General features: G+C 36.2%; 1 protein-coding gene across 1 annotated transcript in view; it reads right to left on the bottom strand.

Annotated features, from left to right (window-relative positions):
- The window catches only part of LOC137366752 (alpha-2-macroglobulin-like), a gene marked incomplete at its 3' end in the record, with an annotated part of 37,582 nt that overhangs the window by 8,161 nt on the left and 10,234 nt on the right, over window positions 1-19,187 (bottom strand). The window lies entirely within an intron of this gene.

Raw genomic sequence — 19,187 nt, 5'->3', positions numbered from 1 at the left:
AGGAGAGTTTAACTCTGTATATATTACACAGTGTGTGTGTCGGAGAGTTTAACTCTGTATATATTACACAGTGTGTGTATAGGAGAGTTTAACTCTGTATATATTACACAGTGTGTGTGTAGGAGAGTTTAACTCTGTATATATTACACAGTGTGTGTGTAGGAGAGTTTAACTCTGTATAAATTACACAGTGTGTGTGTAGGAGAGTTTAACTCTGTATATATTACACAGTGTGAATGCAGGAGAGTTTAACTCTGCATATATTACACAGTGTGTGTGTAGGAGAGTTTAACTCTGTATATATTACACAGTGTGTGTGTAGGGGAGTTTAACTCTGTATATATTACAGAGTGTGTGTGTAGGAGAGTTTAACTCTGTATATATTACACAGTGTGTGTGTAGGAGAGTTTAACTCTGTATATATTACACAGTGTGTGTGTAGGAGAGTTTAACTCTGTATATATTACACAGTGTGTGTGTAGGAGAGTTTAACTCTGTATATATTACACAGTGTGTGTGTCGGAGAGTTTAACTCTGTATATATTACACAGTGTGTGTGTAGGAGAGTTTAACTCTGTATATATTACACAGTGTGTGTAGGAGAGTTTAACTCTGTATATATTACACAGTGTGTGTGTAGGAGAGTTTAACTCTGTATATATTACACAGTGTGTGTGTAGGGGAGTTTAACTCTGTATATATTACACAGTGTGTGTGTAGGAGAGTTTAACTCTGTATCTATTACACAGTGTGTGTGTAGGAGAGTTTAACTCTGTATATATTACACAGTGTGTGTGTAGGGGAGTTTAACTCTGTATATATTACACAGTGTGTATGTAGGAGAGTTTAACTCTGTATATATTACACAGTGTGTGTGTAGGAGAGTTTAACCCTGTATATATTACACAGTGTGTGTGTAGGAGAGTTTAACTCTGTATATATTACACAGTGTGTGTGTAGGAGAGTTTAACCCTCTATATATTACACAGTGTGTGTGTAGGAGAGTTTAACTCTGTATATATTACACAGTGTGTGTGTAGGGGAGTTTAACTCTGTATATATTACACAGAGTGTGTGTAGGGGAGTTTAACTCTGTATATATTACACAGTGTGTGTGTAGGAGAGTTTAACTCTGTATATATTACACAGTGTGTGTGTAGGGGCGTTTAACTCTGTATATATTACACAGTGTGTATGTAGGAGAGTTTAACTCTGTATATATTACACAGTGTGCGTGTAGGAGAGTTTAACTCTGTATATATTACACAGTGTGCGTGTAGGAGAGTTTAACTCTGTATATATTACACAGTGTGCGTGTAGGAGAGTTTAACTCTGTATATATTACACAGTGTGCGTGTAGGAGAGTTTAACCCTGTATATATTACACAGTGTGCGTGTAGGAGAGTTTAACTCTGTATATATTACACAGTGTGTGTGTAGGAGAGTTTAACTCTGTATATATTACACAGTGTGTGTGTCGGAGAGTTTAACTCTGTATATATTACACAGTGTGTGTGTAGGAGAGTTTAACTCTGTATATATTACACAGTGTGTGTGTAGGAGAGTTTAACTCTGTATATATTACACAGTGTGTGTGTAGGAGAGTTTAACTCTGTATATATTACACAGTGTGTGTGTCGGAGAGTTTAACTCTGTATATATTACACAGTGTGTGTGTAGGAGAGTTTAACTCTGTATATATTACACAGTGTGTGTGTAGGAGAGTTTAACTCTGTATATATTACACAGTGTGTGTGTTGGAGAGTTTAACTCTGTATATATTACACAGTGTGTGTGTAGGAGAGTTTAACTCTGTATATATTACACAGTGTGTGTCGGAGAGTTTAACTCTGTATATATTACACAGTGTGTGTAGGAGTCTTTAACTCTGTATATATTACACAGTGTGTGTGTAGGAGAGTTTAACTCGGTATATATTACACAGTGTGTGTGTTGGAGAGTTTAACTCTGTATATATTACACAGTGTGTGTGTAGGAGAGTTTAACTCTGTATATATTACACAGTGTGTGTCGGAGAGTTTAACTCTGTATATATTACACAGTGTGTGTAGGAGTCTTTAACTCTGTATATATTACACAGTGTGTGTGTAGGAGAGTTTAACTCTGTATATATTACACAGTGTGTGTGTTGGAGAGTTTAACTCTGTATATATTACACAGTGTGTGTGTAGGAGAGTTTAACTCTGTATATATTACACAGTGTGTGTAGGAGAGTTTAACTCTGTATATATTACACAGTGTGTGTGTAGGAGAGTTTAACTCTGTATATATTACACAGTGTGTGTAGGAGAGTTTAACTCTGTATATATTACACAGTGTGTGTGTTGGAGAGTTTAACTCTGTATATATTACACAGTGTGTGTGTAGGAGAGTTTAACTCTGTATATATTACACAGTGTGTGTAGGAGAGTTTAACTCTGTATATATTACACAGTGTGTGTGTAGGAGAGTTTAACTCTGTATATATTACACAGTGTGTGTGTAGGAGAGTTTAACTCTGTATATATTACACAGTGTGTGTAGGAGAGTTTAACTCTGTATATATTACACAGTGTGTGTGTTGGAGAGTTTGACTCTGTATATATTACACAGTGTGTGTGTAGGAGAGTTTAACTCTGTATATATTACACAGTGTGTGTGTAGGAGAGTTTAACTCTGTATATATTACACAGTGTGTGTGTCGGAGAGTTTAAGTCTGTATATATTACACAGTGTGTGTATAGGAGAGTTTAACTCTGTATATATTACACAGTGTGTGTGTAGGAGAGTTTAACTCTGTATATATTACACAGTGTGTGTGTAGGAGAGTTTAACTCTGTATATATTACACAGTGTGTGTGTTGGAGAGTTTAACTCTGTATATATTACACAGTGTGTGTGTAGGAGAGTTTAACTCTGTATATATTACACAGAGTGTGTAGGAGAGTTTAACTCTGTATATATTACACAGTGTGTGTGTAGGAGAGTTTAACTCTGTATATATTACACAGTGTGTGTAGGAGAGTTTAACTCTGTATATATTACACAGTGTGTGTGTTGGAGAGTTTAACTCTGTATATATTACACAGTGTGTGTGTAGGAGAGTTTAACTCTGTATATATTACACAGTGTGTGTAGGAGAGTTTAACTCTGTATATATTACACAGTGTGTGTGTAGGAGAGTTTAACTCTGTATATATTACACAGTGTGTGTGTAGGAGAGTTTAACTCTGTATATATTACACAGTGTGTGTAGGAGAGTTTAACTCTGTATATATTACACAGTGTGTGTGTTGGAGAGTTTGACTCTGTATATATTACACAGTGTGTGTGTAGGAGAGTTTAACTCTGTATATATTACACAGTGTGTGTGTAGGAGAGTTTAACTCTGTATATATTACACAGTGTGTGTGTCGGAGAGTTTAACTCTGTATATATTACACAGTGTGTGTATAGGAGAGTTTAACTCTGTATATATTACACAGTGTGTGTGTAGGAGAGTTTAACTCTGTATATATTACACAGTGTGTGTGTAGGAGAGTTTAACTCTGTATATATTACACAGTGTGTGTGTAGGAGAGTTTAACTCTGTATAAATTACACAGTGTGTGTGTAGGAGAGTTTAACTCTGTATATATTACACAGTGTGAATGCAGGAGAGTTTAACTCTGCATATATTACACAGTGTGTGTGTAGGAGAGTTTAACTCTGTATATATTACACAGTGTGTGTGTAGGGGAGTTTAACTCTGTATATATTACAGAGTGTGTGTGTAGGAGAGTTTAACTCTGTATATATTACACAGTGTGTGTGTAGGAGAGTTTAACTCTGTATATATTACACAGTGTGTGTGTAGGAGAGTTTAACTCTGTATATATTACACAGTGTGTGTGTAGGAGAGTTTAACTCTGTATATATTACACAGTGTGTGTGTCGGAGAGTTTAACTCTGTATATATTACACAGTGTGTGTGTAGGAGAGTTTAACTCTGTATATATTACACAGTGTGTGTAGGAGAGTTTAACTCTGTATATATTACACAGTGTGTGTGTAGGAGAGTTTAACTCTGTATATATTACACAGTGTGTGTGTAGGGGAGTTTAACTCTGTATATATTACACAGTGTGTGTGTAGGAGAGTTTAACTCTGTATCTATTACACAGTGTGTGTGTAGGAGAGTTTAACTCTGTATATATTACACAGTGTGTGTGTAGGGGAGTTTAACTCTGTATATATTACACAGTGTGTATGTAGGAGAGTTTAACTCTGTATATATTACACAGTGTGTGTGTAGGAGAGTTTAACCCTGTATATATTACACAGTGTGTGTGTAGGAGAGTTTAACTCTGTATATATTACACAGTGTGTGTGTAGGAGAGTTTAACCCTCTATATATTACACAGTGTGTGTGTAGGAGAGTTTAACTCTGTATATATTACACAGTGTGTGTGTAGGGGAGTTTAACTCTGTATATATTACACAGAGTGTGTGTAGGGGAGTTTAACTCTGTATATATTACACAGTGTGTGTGTAGGAGAGTTTAACTCTGTATATATTACACAGTGTGTGTGTAGGGGCGTTTAACTCTGTATATATTACACAGTGTGTATGTAGGAGAGTTTAACTCTGTATATATTACACAGTGTGCGTGTAGGAGAGTTTAACTCTGTATATATTACACAGTGTGCGTGTAGGAGAGTTTAACTCTGTATATATTACACAGTGTGCGTGTAGGAGAGTTTAACTCTGTATATATTACACAGTGTGCGTGTAGGAGAGTTTAACCCTGTATATATTACACAGTGTGCGTGTAGGAGAGTTTAACTCTGTATATATTACACAGTGTGTGTGTAGGAGAGTTTAACTCTGTATATATTACACAGTGTGTGTGTCGGAGAGTTTAACTCTGTATATATTACACAGTGTGTGTGTAGGAGAGTTTAACTCTGTATATATTACACAGTGTGTGTGTAGGAGAGTTTAACTCTGTATATATTACACAGTGTGTGTGTAGGAGAGTTTAACTCTGTATATATTACACAGTGTGTGTGTCGGAGAGTTTAACTCTGTATATATTACACAGTGTGTGTGTAGGAGAGTTTAACTCTGTATATATTACACAGTGTGTGTGTAGGAGAGTTTAACTCTGTATATATTACACAGTGTGTGTGTAGGAGAGTTTAACTCTGTATATATTACACAGTGTGTGTGTAGGAGAATTTAACTCTGTATATATTACACAGTGTGTGTGTAGGAGAGTTTAACTCTGTATATATTACACAGTGTGTGTGTAGGAGAGTTTAACTCTGTATATATTACACAGTGTGTGTGTAGGAGAGTTTAACTCTGTATATATTACACAGTGTGTGTGTAGGAGAGTTTAACTCTGTATATATTACACAGTGTGTGTGTAGGAGAGTTTAACTCTGTATATATTACACAGTGTGTGTGTCGGAGAGTTTAACTCTGTATATATTACACAGTGTGTGTGTAGGAGAGTTTAACTCTGTATATATTACACAGTGTGTGTGTCGGAGAGTTTAACTCTGTATATATTACACAGTGTGTGTGTAGGAGAGTTTAACTCTGTATATATTACACAGTGTGTGTGTAGGAGAGTTTAACTCTGTATATATGACACAGTGTGTGTGTAGGAGAGTTTAACTCTGTATATATTACACAGTGTGTGTGTCGGAGAGTTTAACTCTGTTTATATTACACAGTGTGTGTGTTGGAGAGTTTAACTCTGTATGTATTACACAGTGTGTGTGTTGGAGAGTTTATCTCTGTATATATTACACAGTGTGTGTGTAGGAGATTTTAACTCTGTATGTATTACACAGTGTGTGTGTCGGAGAGTTTAACTCTGTATATATTACACAGTGTGTGTGTAGGAGAGTTTAACTCTGTATATATTACACAGTGTGTGTGTAGGAGAGTTTAACTCTGTATATATTACACAGTGTGTGTGTAGGAGAGTTTAACTCTGTATATATTACACAGTGTGTGTGTAGGAGAGTTTAACTCTGTATATATTACACAGTGTGTGTGTAGGAGAGTTTAACTCTGTATATATTACACAGTGTGTGTGTAGGAGAGTTTAACTCTGTATATATTACACAGTGTGTGTAGGAGAGTTTAACTCTGTATATATTACACATTGTGTGTGTAGGAGAGTTTAACCCTGTATATATTACACAGTGTGTGTGTAGGCAAGTTTGACTCTGTATATATTACACAGTGTGTGTGTAGGAGAGTTTGACTCTGTATATATTACACAGTGTGTGTGTCGGAGAGTTTAACTCTGTATATATTACACAGTGTGTGTGTAGGAGAGTTTAACTCTGTATATATTACACAGTGTGTGTGTCGGAGAGTTTAACTCTGTATATATTACACAGTGTGTGTGTAGGAGAGTTTAACTCTGTATATATTACACAGTGTGTGTGTAGGAGAGTTTAACTCTGTATATATTACACAGTGTGTGTGTAGGAGAGTTTAACTCTGTATATATTACACAGTGTGTGTGTAGGAGAGTTTAACCCTGTATATATTACACAGTGTGTGTGTCGGAGAGTTTAACTCTGTATATATTACACAGTGTGTGTGTAGGGGAGTTTAACTCTGTATATATTACACAGTGTGTGTGTAGGAGAGTTTAACTCTGTATATATTACACAGTTTGTGTGCAGGAGAGATTAACTCTGTATATATTACACAGTGTGTGTGTAGGAGAGTTTAACTCTGTACATATTACACAGTGTCTGTGTAGCAGAGTTTAACTCTGTATATATTACACAGTGTGTGTGTAGGAGAGTTTAACTCTGTATATATTACACAGTGTGTGTGTAGGAGAGTTTAACTCTGTATATATGACACAGTGTGTGTGTAGGAGAGTTTAACTCTGTATATATTACACAGTGTGTGTGTAGGGGAGTTTAACTCTGTATATATTACACAGTGTGTGTGTAGGGGAGTTTATCTCTGTATATATTACACAGTGTGTGTGTAGGAGAGTTTAACTCTGTATATATTACACAGTGTGTGTTTAGGGGAGTTTAACTCTGTATATATTACACAGTGTGTGTGTAGGAGAGTTTAACTCTGTATATATTACACAGTGTGTGTGTCGGAGAGTTTAACTCTGTATATATTACACAGTGTGTGTGTAGGAGAGTTTAACTCTGTATATATTACACAGTGTGTGTGTAGGAGAGTTTAACTCTGTATATATTACACAGTGTGTGTGTAGGAGAGTTTAACTCTGTATAAATTACACAGTGTGTGTGTAGGAGAGTTTAACTCTGTATATATTACACAGTGTGTGTGTAGGAGAGTTTAACTCTGTATATATTACACAGTGTGTGTGTAGGAGAGTTTAACTCTGTATATATTACACAGTGTGTGTGTAGGTGAGTTTAACTCTGTATATATTACACAGTGTATGTGTGGGAGAGTTTAACCCTCTGTACATTACACAGTGTGTGTAGGAGAGTTTAAATCTGTATTTATTACACAGTGTGTGTGTAGGAGAGTTTAACTCCGTATATATTACACAGTGTGTGTGTAGGAGAGTTTGACTCTGTATATATTACACAGTGTGTGTGTCGGAGAGTTTAACTCTGTATATATTACACAGTGTGTGTGTTGGAGAGTTTAACTCTGTATATATTACAGAGTGTGTCTGTTGGAGAGTTTAACTCTGTATATATTACACAGTGTGTGTGTAGGAGAGTTTAACTCTGTATATATTACACAGTGTGTGTGTAGGAGAGTTTAACCCTCTATATATTACACAGTGTGTGTGTAGGAGAGTTTAACTCTGTATATATTACACAGTGTGTGTGTCGGAGAGTTTAACTCTGTATATATTACACAGTGTGTGTGTAGGAGAGTTTAACTCTGTATATATTACACAGTGTGTGTGTAGGAGAGTTTAACTCTGTATATATTACACAGTGTGTGTGTAGGAGAGTTTAACTCTGTATATATTACACAGTGTGTGTGTAGGAGAATTTAACTCTGTATAAATTACACAGTGTGTGTGTTGGAGAGTTTAACTCTGTATATATTACACAGTGTGTGTGTAGGAGAGTTTGACTCTGTATATATTACACAGTGTGTGTGTAGGAGAGTTTAACTCTGTATATATTACACAGTGTGTGTGTAGGAGAGTTTAACTCTGTATATATTACACAGTGTATGTGTGGGAGAGTTTAACCCTCTGTATATTACACAGTGTGTGTAGGAGAGTTTAAATCTGTATATATTACACAGTGTGTGTGTAGGAGAGTTTAACTCCGTATATATTACACAGTGTGTGTGTAGGAGAGTTTGACTCTGTATATATTACACAGTGTGTGTGTCGGAGAGTTTAACTCTGTATATATTACACAGTGTGTGTGTTGGAGAGTTTAACTCTGTATATATTACAGAGTGTGTCTGTTGGAGAGTTTAACTCTGTATATATTACACAGTGTGTGTGTAGGAGAGTTTAACTCTGTATATATTACACAGTGTGTGTGTAGGAGAGTTTAATCCTCTATATATTACATAGTGTGTTTGTAGGAGAGTTTAACTCTGTATATATTACACAGTGTGTGTGTCGGAGAGTTTAACTCTGTATATATTACATAGTGTGTGTGTAGGAGAGTTTAACTCCGTATATATTACACAGTGTGTGTGTAGGAGAGTTTGACTCTGTATATATTACACAGTGTGTGTGTCGGAGAGTTTAACTCTGTATATATTACACAGTGTGTGTGTTGGAGAGTTTAACTCTGTATATATTACACAGTGTGTGTGTAGGAGAGTTTAACTCTGTATATATTACACAGTGTGTGTGTAGGAGAGTTTGACTCTGTATATATTACACAGTGTGTGTGTAGGAGAGTTTAACTCTGTATATATTACACAGTGTGTGTGTTGGTGATTGTAACTGTGTGTATATTACACAGTGTGTGTAGGAGAGTTTGACTCTGTATATATTACACAGTGTGTGTGTAGGAGGGTTTAACTCCGTATATATTACAGAGTGTGTGTGTAGGAGAGTTTAACCCTCCATATATTACACAGTTTGTGTGTTGGAGAGTTTAACTCTGTATATATTACACAGTGTGTGTGTAGGAGAGTTTAACTCTGTATATATTGCACAGTGTGTGTGTAGGAGAGTTTAACTCTGTATATATTACACAGTGTGTGTGTCGGAGAGTTTGACTCTGTATATATTACACAGTGTGTGTGTAGGAGAGTTTAACTCTGTATATATTACACAGTGTGTGTGTAGGGGAGTTTAACTCTGTATATATTACACAGTGTGTCTGTTGGAGAGTTTAACTCTGTATATATTACACAGTGTGTGTGTCGGAGAGTTTAACTCTGTATATATTACACAGTGTGTGTGTAGGAGAGTTTAACTCTGTATATATTACACAGTGTGTGTGTAGGAGAGTTTGACTCTGTATATATTAAACAGTGTGTGTGTCGGAGAGTTTAACTCTGTATATATTACACAGTGTGTGTGTAGGAGAGTTTAACTCCGTATATATTACACAGTGTGTGTGTAGGAGAGTTTGACTCTGTATATATTACACAGTGTGTGTGTCGGAGAGTTTAACTCTGTATATATTACACAGTGTGTGTGTAGGAGAGTTTAACTCTGTATATATTACACAGTGTGTGTGTAGGGGAGTTTAACTCTGTATATATTACACAGTGTGTCTGTTGGAGAGTTTAACTCTGTATATATTACACAGTGTGTGTGTCGGAGAGTTTAACTCTGTATATATTACACAGTGTGTGTGTAGGAGAGGTTAACTCTGTATATATTACACAGTGTGTGTGTAGGAGAGTTTAACTCTGTATATATTACACAGTGTGTGTGTTGGAGAGTTTAACTCTGTATATATTACAAAGTGTGTGTGTCGGAGAGTTTAACTCTGTATATATTACACAGTGTGTGTGTAGGAGAGTTTAACTCTGTATATATTACACAGTGTGTGTGTAGGGGAGTTTGACTCTGTATATATTACACAGTGTGTGTGTAGGAGAGTTTAACTCTGTATATATTACACAGTGTGTGTGTAGGAGAGTTTGACTCTGTATATATTACACAGTGTCTGTGTAGGGGAGTTTGACTCTGTATATATTACAGAGTGTGTGTAGGAGAGTTTAACTCTGTATATATTACACAGTGTGTGTGTTGGAGAGTTTAACCCTGTATATATTACACAGTGTGTGTGTAGGAGAGTTTAACTCTGTATATATTACACAGTGTGTGTGTAGGAGAGTTTGACTCTGTATATATTACACAGTGTCTGTGTAGGGGAGTTTGACTATGTATATATTACACAGTGTCTGTGTAGGGGAGTTTGACTCTGTATATATTACACAGTGTGTGTGTAGGAGAGTTTAACTCTGTATATATTACACAGTGTGTGTGTTGAAGAGTTTGACTCTGTATATATTACACAGTGTGTGTGTAGGAGAGTTTAACACTGTATATATTACACAGTGTCTGTGTAGGAGAGTTTAACTCTGTATATATTACACAGTGTGTGTGTAGGAGAGTTTAACTCTGTATATATTACACAGTGTGAGTGTAGGAGAGTTTAACTCTGTATATATTACACAGTGTGTGTGTAGGAGAGTTTAACTCTGTATATATTACACAGTGTGTGTGTAGGAGAGTTTAACTCTGTATATATTACACAGTGTGAGTGTAGGAGAGTTTAACTCTGTATATATTACACAGTGTGAGTGTAGGAGAGTTTAACTCTGTATATATTACATAGTGTGTGTGTGTAGGAGAGTTTGACTCTGTATATATTACACAGTGTGTGTGTAGGAGAGTTTGACTCTGTATATATTACACAGTGTGTGTGTAGGAGAGTTTGACTCTGTATATATTACACAGTGTGTGTGTAGGAGAGTTTAACTCTGTATATATTACACAGTGTGTGTGTAGGGGAGTTTAACTCTGTATATATTACACAGTGTGTCTGTTGGAGAGTTTAACTCTGTATATATTACACAGTGTGTGTGTCGGAGAGTTTAACTCTGTATATATTACACAGTGTGTGTGTAGGAGAGTTTAACTCTGTATATATTACACAGTGTGTGTGTAGGAGAGTTTGACTCTGTATATATTAAACAGTGTGTGTGTCGGAGAGTTTAACTCTGTATATATTACACAGTGTGTGTTTAGGAGAGTTTAACTCCGTATATATTACACAGTGTGTGTGTAGGAGAGTTTGACTCTGTATATATTACACAGTGTGTGTGTCGGAGAGTTTAACTCTGTATATATTACACAGTGTGTGTGTAGGAGAGTTTAACTCCGTATATATTACACAGTGTGTGTGTAGGGGAGTTTAACTCTGTATATATTACACAGTGTGTCTGTTGGAGAGTTTAACTCTGTATATATTACACAGTGTGTGTGTCGGAGAGTTTAACTCTGTATATATTACACAGTGTGTGTGTAGGAGAGTTTAACTCTGTATATATTACACAGTGTGTGTAGGAGAGTTTAACTCTGTATATATTACACAGTGTGTGTGTTGGGGAGTTTAACTCTGTATATATTACACAGTGTGCGTGTCGGAGAGTTTAACTCTGTATATATTACACAGTGTGTGTGTAGGAGAGTTTAACTCTGTATATATTACACAGTGTGTGTGTAGGGGAGTTTGACTCTGTATATATTAGACAGTGTGTGTGTAGGAGAGTTTAACTCTGTATATATTACACAGTGTGTGTGTAGGAGAGTTTGACTCTGTATATATTACACAGTGTCTGTGTAGGGGAGTTTGACTCTGTATATATTACAGAGTGTGTGTAGGAGAGTTTAACTCTGTATATATTACACAGTGTGTGTGTTGGAGAGTTTAACCCTGTATATATTACACAGTGTGTGTGTAGGAGAGTTTAACTCTGTATATATTACACAGTGTGTGTGTAGGAGAGTTTGACTCTGTATATATTACACAGTGTCTGTGTAGGGGAGTTTGACTCTGTATATATTACACAGTGTCTGTGTAGGGGAGTTTGACTCTGTATATATTACACAGTGTGTGTGTAGGAGAGTTTAACTCTGTATATATTACACAGTGTGTGTGTTGGAGAGTTTGACTCTGTATATATTACAGAGTGTGTCTGTTGGAGAGTTTAACTCTGTATATATTACACAGTGTGTGTGTAGGAGAGTTTAACCCTCTATATATTACACAGTGTGTGTGTAGGAGAGTTTAACTCTGTATATATTACACAGTGTGTGTGTCGGAGAGTTTAACTCTGTATATATTACACAGTGTGTGTGTAGGAGAGTTTAACTCCGTATATATTACACAGTGTGTGTGTAGGAGAGTTTAACTCTGTATATATTACACAGTGTGTGTGTCGGAGAGTTTAACTCTGTATATATTACACAGTGTGTGTGTTGGAGAGTTTAACTCTGTATATATTACACAGTGTGTGTGTAGGAGAGTTTAACTCTGTATATATTACACAGTGTGTGTGTAGGAGAGTTTGACTCTGTATATATTACACAGTGTGTGTGTAGGAGAGTTTAACTCTGTATATATTACACAGTGTGTGTGTTGGTGATTGTAACTGTGTGTATATTACACAGTGTGTGTAGGAGAGTTTAACTCTGTATATATTACACAGTGTGTGTGTAGGGGAGTTTAACTCTGTATATATTACACAGTGTGTGTGTAGGGGAGTTTATCTCTGTATATATTACACAGTGTGTGTGTAGGAGAGTTTAACTCTGTATATATTACACAGTGTGTGTTTAGGGGAGTTTAACTCTGTATATATTACACAGTGTGTGTGTAGGAGAGTTTAACTCTGTATATATTACACAGTGTGTGTGTCGGAGAGTTTAACTCTGTATATATTACACAGTGTGTGTGTAGGAGAGTTTAACTCTGTATATATTACACAGTGTGTGTGTAGGAGAGTTTAACTCTGTATATATTACACAGTGTGTGTGTAGGAGAATTTAACTCTGTATAAATTACACAGTGTGTGTGTTGGAGAGTTTAACTCTGTATATATTACACAGTGTGTGTGTAGGAGAGTTTGACTCTGTATATATTACACAGTGTGTGTGTAGGAGAGTTTAACTCTGTATATATTACACAGTGTGTGTGTAGGAGAGTTTAACTCTGTATATATTACACAGTGTATGTGTGGGAGAGTTTAACCCTCTGTATATTACACAGTGTGTGTAGGAGAGTTTAAATCTGTATATATTACACAGTGTGTGTGTAGGAGAGTTTAACTCCGTATATATTACACAGTGTGTGTGTAGGAGAGTTTGACTCTGTATATATTACACAGTGTGTGTGTCGGAGAGTTTAACTCTGTATATATTACACAGTGTGTGTGTTGGAGAGTTTAACTCTGTATATATTACAGAGTGTGTCTGTTGGAGAGTTTAACTCTGTATATATTACACAGTGTGTGTGTAGGAGAGTTTAACTCTGTATATATTACACAGTGTGTGTGTAGGAGAGTTTAATCCTCTATATATTACATAGTGTGTTTGTAGGAGAGTTTAACTCTGTATATATTACACAGTGTGTGTGTCGGAGAGTTTAACTCTGTATATATTACATAGTGTGTGTGTAGGAGAGTTTAACTCCGTATATATTACACAGTGTGTGTGTAGGAGAGTTTGACTCTGTATATATTACACAGTGTGTGTGTCGGAGAGTTTAACTCTGTATATATTACACAGTGTGTGTGTTGGAGAGTTTAACTCTGTATATATTACACAGTGTGTGTGTAGGAGAGTTTAACTCTGTATATATTACACAGTGTGTGTGTAGGAGAGTTTGACTCTGTATATATTACACAGTGTGTGTGTAGGAGAGTTTAACTCTGTATATATTACACAGTGTGTGTGTTGGTGATTGTAACTGTGTGTATATTACACAGTGTGTGTAGGAGAGTTTGACTCTGTATATATTACACAGTGTGTGTGTAGGAGGGTTTAACTCCGTATATATTACAGAGTGTGTGTGTAGGAGAGTTTAACCCTCCATATATTACACAGTTTGTGTGTTGGAGAGTTTAACTCTGTATATATTACACAGTGTGTGTGTAGGAGAGTTTAACTCTGTATATATTGCACAGTGTGTGTGTAGGAGAGTTTAACTCTGTATATATTACACAGTGTGTGTGTCGGAGAGTTTGACTCTGTATATATTACACAGTGTGTGTGTAGGAGAGTTTAACTCTGTATATATTACACAGTGTGTGTGTAGGGGAGTTTAACTCTGTATATATTACACAGTGTGTCTGTTGGAGAGTTTAACTCTGTATATATTACACAGTGTGTGTGTCGGAGAGTTTAACTCTGTATATATTACACAGTGTGTGTGTAGGAGAGTTTAACTCTGTATATATTACACAGTGTGTGTGTAGGAGAGTTTGACTCTGTATATATTAAACAGTGTGTGTGTCGGAGAGTTTAACTCTGTATATATTACACAGTGTGTGTGTAGGAGAGTTTAACTCCGTATATATTACACAGTGTGTGTGTAGGAGAGTTTGACTCTGTATATATTACACAGTGTGTGTGTCGGAGAGTTTAACTCTGTATATATTACACAGTGTGTGTGTAGGAGAGTTTAACTCTGTATATATTACACAGTGTGTGTGTAGGGGAGTTTAACTCTGTATATATTACACAGTGTGTCTGTTGGAGAGTTTAACTCTGTATATATTACACAGTGTGTGTGTCGGAGAGTTTAACTCTGTATATATTACACAGTGTGTGTGTAGGAGAGGTTAACTCTGTATATATTACACAGTGTGTGTGTAGGAGAGTTTAACTCTGTATATATTACACAGTGTGTGTGTTGGAGAGTTTAACTCTGTATATATTACAAAGTGTGTGTGTCGGAGAGTTTAACTCTGTATATATTACACAGTGTGTGTGTAGGAGAGTTTAACTCTGTATATATTACACAGTGTGTGTGTAGGGGAGTTTGACTCTGTATATATTACACAGTGTGTGTGTAGGAGAGTTTAACTCTGTATATATTACACAGTGTGTGTGTAGGAGAGTTTGACTCTGTATATATTACACAGTGTCTGTGTAGGGGAGTTTGACTCTGTATATATTACAGAGTGTGTGTAGGAGAGTTTAACTCTGTATATATTACACAGTGTGTGTGTTGGAGAGTTTAACCCTGTATATATTACACAGTGTGTGTGTAGGAGAGTTTAACTCTGTATATATTACACAGTGTGTGTGTAGGAGAGTTTGACTCTGTATATATTACACAGTGTCTGTGTAGGGGAGTTTGACTATGTATATATTACACAGTGTCTGTGTAGGGGAGTTTGACTCTGTATATATTACACAGTGTGTGTGTAGGAGAGTTTAACTCTGTATATATTACACAGTGTGTGTGTTGAAGAGTTTGACTCTGTATATATTACACAGTGTGTGTGTAGGAGAGTTTAACACTGTATATATTACACAGTGTCTGTGTAGGAGAGTTTAACTCTGTATATATTACACAGTGTGTGTGTAGGAGAGTTTAACTCTGTATATATTACACAGTGTGAGTGTAGGAGAGTTTAACTCTGTATATATTACACAGTGTGTGTGTAGGAGAGTTTAACTCTGTATATATTACACAGTGTGTGTGTAGGAGAGTTTAACTCTGTATATATTACACAGTGTGAGTGTAGGAGAGTTTAACTCTGTATATATTACACAGTGTGAGTGTAGGAGAGTTTAACTCTGTATATATTACATAGTGTGTGTGTGTAGGAGAGTTTGACTCTGTATATATTACACAGTGTGTGTGTAGGAGAGTTTGACTCTGTATATATTACACAGTGTGTGTGTAGGAGAGTTTGACTCTGTATATATTACACAGTGTCTGTGTAGGAGAGTTTGACTCTGTATATATTACACAGTGTGTATGTAGGAGAGTTTGACTCTGTATATATTACACAGTGTCTGTGTAGGGGAGTTTGACTCTGTATATATTACACAGTGTCTGTGTAGGGGAGTTTAACTCTGTATATATTACACAGTGTCTGTGTAGGGGAGTTTGACTCTGTATATATTACACAGTGTCTGTGTAGGAGAGTTTGACTCTGTATATATTACACAGTGTCTGTGTCGGGGAGTTTGACTCTGTATATATTACACAGTGTGTGTGTAGGGGAGTTTGACTCTGTATATATTACACAGTGTGTGTGTAGGAGAGTTTGACTCTGTATATATTACACAGTGTCTGTGTAGGGGAGTTTAACTCTGTATATATTACACAGTGTGTGTGTAGGAGAGTTTAACTCTGTATATATTACACAGTGTGTTGTAGGAGAGTTTAACTCTGTATATATTACACAGTGTGTGTGTAGGAGAGTTTGACTCTGTATATATTACACAGTGTCTGTGTCGGGGAGTTTGACTCTGTATATATTACACAGTGTGTGTGTAGGAGAGTTTAACTCTGTATATATTACACAGTGTGTGTGTAGGGGAGTTTAACTCTGTATATATTACACAGTGTGTGTGTAGGAGAGTTTAACTCTGTATATATTACACAGTGTGTGTGTCGGAGAGTTTAACTCTGTATATATTACACAGTGTGTGTGTAGGAGAGTTTAACTCTGTATATATTACACAGTGTGTGTGTAGGAGAGTTTAACTCTGTATATATTACACAGTGTGTGTGTAGGGGAGTTCTACTCTGTATATATTACACAGTGTGTGTGTTGGAGAGTTTAACTCTGTATATATTACACAGTGTGTGTGTAGGAGAGTTTACCTCTGTATATATTACACAGTGTGTCTGTAGGGGAGTTTAATTCTGTATATATTACACAGTGTGTGTGTTGGAGAGTTTAACTCTGTATATATTACACAGTGTGTATGTCGGAGAGTTTAACTCTGTATATATTACACAGTGTGTGTGTAGGAGAGTTTAACTCTGTATATATTACACAGTGTGTGTGTAGGAGAGTTTAACTCTGTATATATTACACAGTGTGTGTGTAGGAGAGTTCAACTCTGTATATATTACACAGTGTGTGTGTAGGAGAGTTTAACTCTGTATATATTACACAGTGTGTGTGTAGGAGAGTTTGACTCTGTATATATTACACAGTGTGTGTGTAGGAGAGTTTAACTCTGTATATATTACACAGTGTGTGTGTAGGAGAGTTTGACTCTGTATATATTACACAGTGTGTGTGGAGGGGAGTTTAACTCTGTATATATTGCACAGTGTGTGTGTAGGGGAGTTTGACTCTGTATATATTACACAGTGTGTGTGTAGGAGAGTTTGACTCTGTATATATTACACAGTGTCTGTGTCGGAGAGTTTAACTCTGTATATATTACACAGTGTGTGTGTAGGAGAGTTTAACTCTGTATATATTACACAGTGTCTGTGTAGGGGAGTTTGACTCTGTATATATTACACAGTGTCTGTGTCGGGGAGTTTGACTCTGTATATATTACACAGTGTGTGTGTAGGAGAGTTTGACTCTGTATATATTACACAGTGTGTGTGTAGGAGAGTTTAACTCTGTATATATTACACAGTGTGTGTGTAGGGGAGTCTAACTCTGTATATATTACACAGTGTGTGTGTTGGAGAGTTTAACTCTGTATATATTACACAGTGTGTGTGTAGGAGAGTTTAACTCTGTATATATTACACAGTGTGTGTGTAGGAGAGTTTGACTCTGTATATATTACACAGTGTCTGTGTAGGGGAGTTTGACTCTGTATATATTACACAGTGTGTATGTAGGAGAGTTTGACTCTGTATATATTACACAGTGTGTGTGTGGAGGAGAGTTTAACTCTGTATATATTACACAGTGTGTGTGTAGGAGAGTTTAACTCTGTATATATTACACAGTGTCTGTGTCGGGGAGTTTGACTCTGTATATATTACACGGCGTGTGTGTCGGAGAGTTTGACTCTGTATATATTACACAGTGTGTGTGTAGGAGAGTTTGACTCTGTATATATTACACAGTGTGTGTGTAGGAGAGTTTAACTCTGTATATATTACACAGTGTGTGTGTAGGAGAGTTTGACTCTGTATATATTACACAGTGTGTGTGTAGGAGAGTTTGACTCTGTATATATTACACAGTGTGTGTGTAGGAGAGTTTAACTCTGTATATATTGCACAGTGTGTGTGTAGGGGAGTTTGACTCTGTATATATTACACAGTGTGTGTGTTGGAGAGTTTGACTCTGTATATATTACACAGTGTCTGTGTCGGAGAGTTTAACTCTGTATATATTACACAGTGTGTGTGTAGGAGAGTTTAACTCTGTATATATTACACAGTGTCTGTGTAGGGGAGTTTGACTCTGTATATATTACACAGTGTCTGTGTCGGGGAGTTTGACTCTGTATATATTACACAGTGTGTGTGTAGGAGAGTTTGACTCTGTATATATTACACAGTGTGTGTGTAGGAGAGTTTAACTCTGTATATATTACACAGTGTGTGTGTAGGGGAGTTTAACTCTGTATATATTACACAGTGTGTGTGTAGGAGAGTTTAACTCTGTATATATTACACAGTGTGTGTGTAGGAGAGTTTGACTCTGTATATATTACACAGTGTGTGTGTAGGAGAGTTTGACTCTGTATATATTACACAGTGTGTGTGTAGGAGAGTTTGACTCTGTATATATTACACAGTGTGTATGTAGGAGAGTTTGACTCTGTATATATTACACAGTGTGTGTGTAGTAGAGTTTGACTCTGTATATATTACACAGTGTGTGTGTAGGAGAGTTTGACTCTGTATATATTACACAGTGTGTATGTAGGAGAGTTTGACTCTGTATATATTACACAGTGTGTGTGTAGGAGAGTTTGACTCTGTATATATTACACAGTGTGTGTGTAGGAGAGTTTGACTCTGTATATATTACACAGTGTGTGTGTAGGAGAGTTTGACTCTGTATATATTACACAGTGTGTGTGTAGGAGAGTTTGACTCTGTATATATTACACAGTGTGTATGAAGGAGAGTTTGACTCTGTATATATTACACAGTGTGTGTGTAGGAGAGTTTGACTCTGTATATATTACACAGTGTGTGTGTAGGAGAGTTTGACTCTGTATATATTACACAGTGTGTGTGTAGGAGTGTTTGACTCTGTATATATTACACAGT

The sequence above is a fragment of the Heterodontus francisci genome, unplaced genomic scaffold (genome assembly GCF_036365525.1).
Source record: "Heterodontus francisci isolate sHetFra1 unplaced genomic scaffold, sHetFra1.hap1 HAP1_SCAFFOLD_1601, whole genome shotgun sequence".
NCBI lineage: Eukaryota > Metazoa > Chordata > Chondrichthyes > Heterodontiformes > Heterodontidae > Heterodontus > Heterodontus francisci.
The sequence above is the reverse complement of the archived record's forward strand: the minus strand, read 5'-3'. Positions and strand labels throughout refer to the sequence as shown.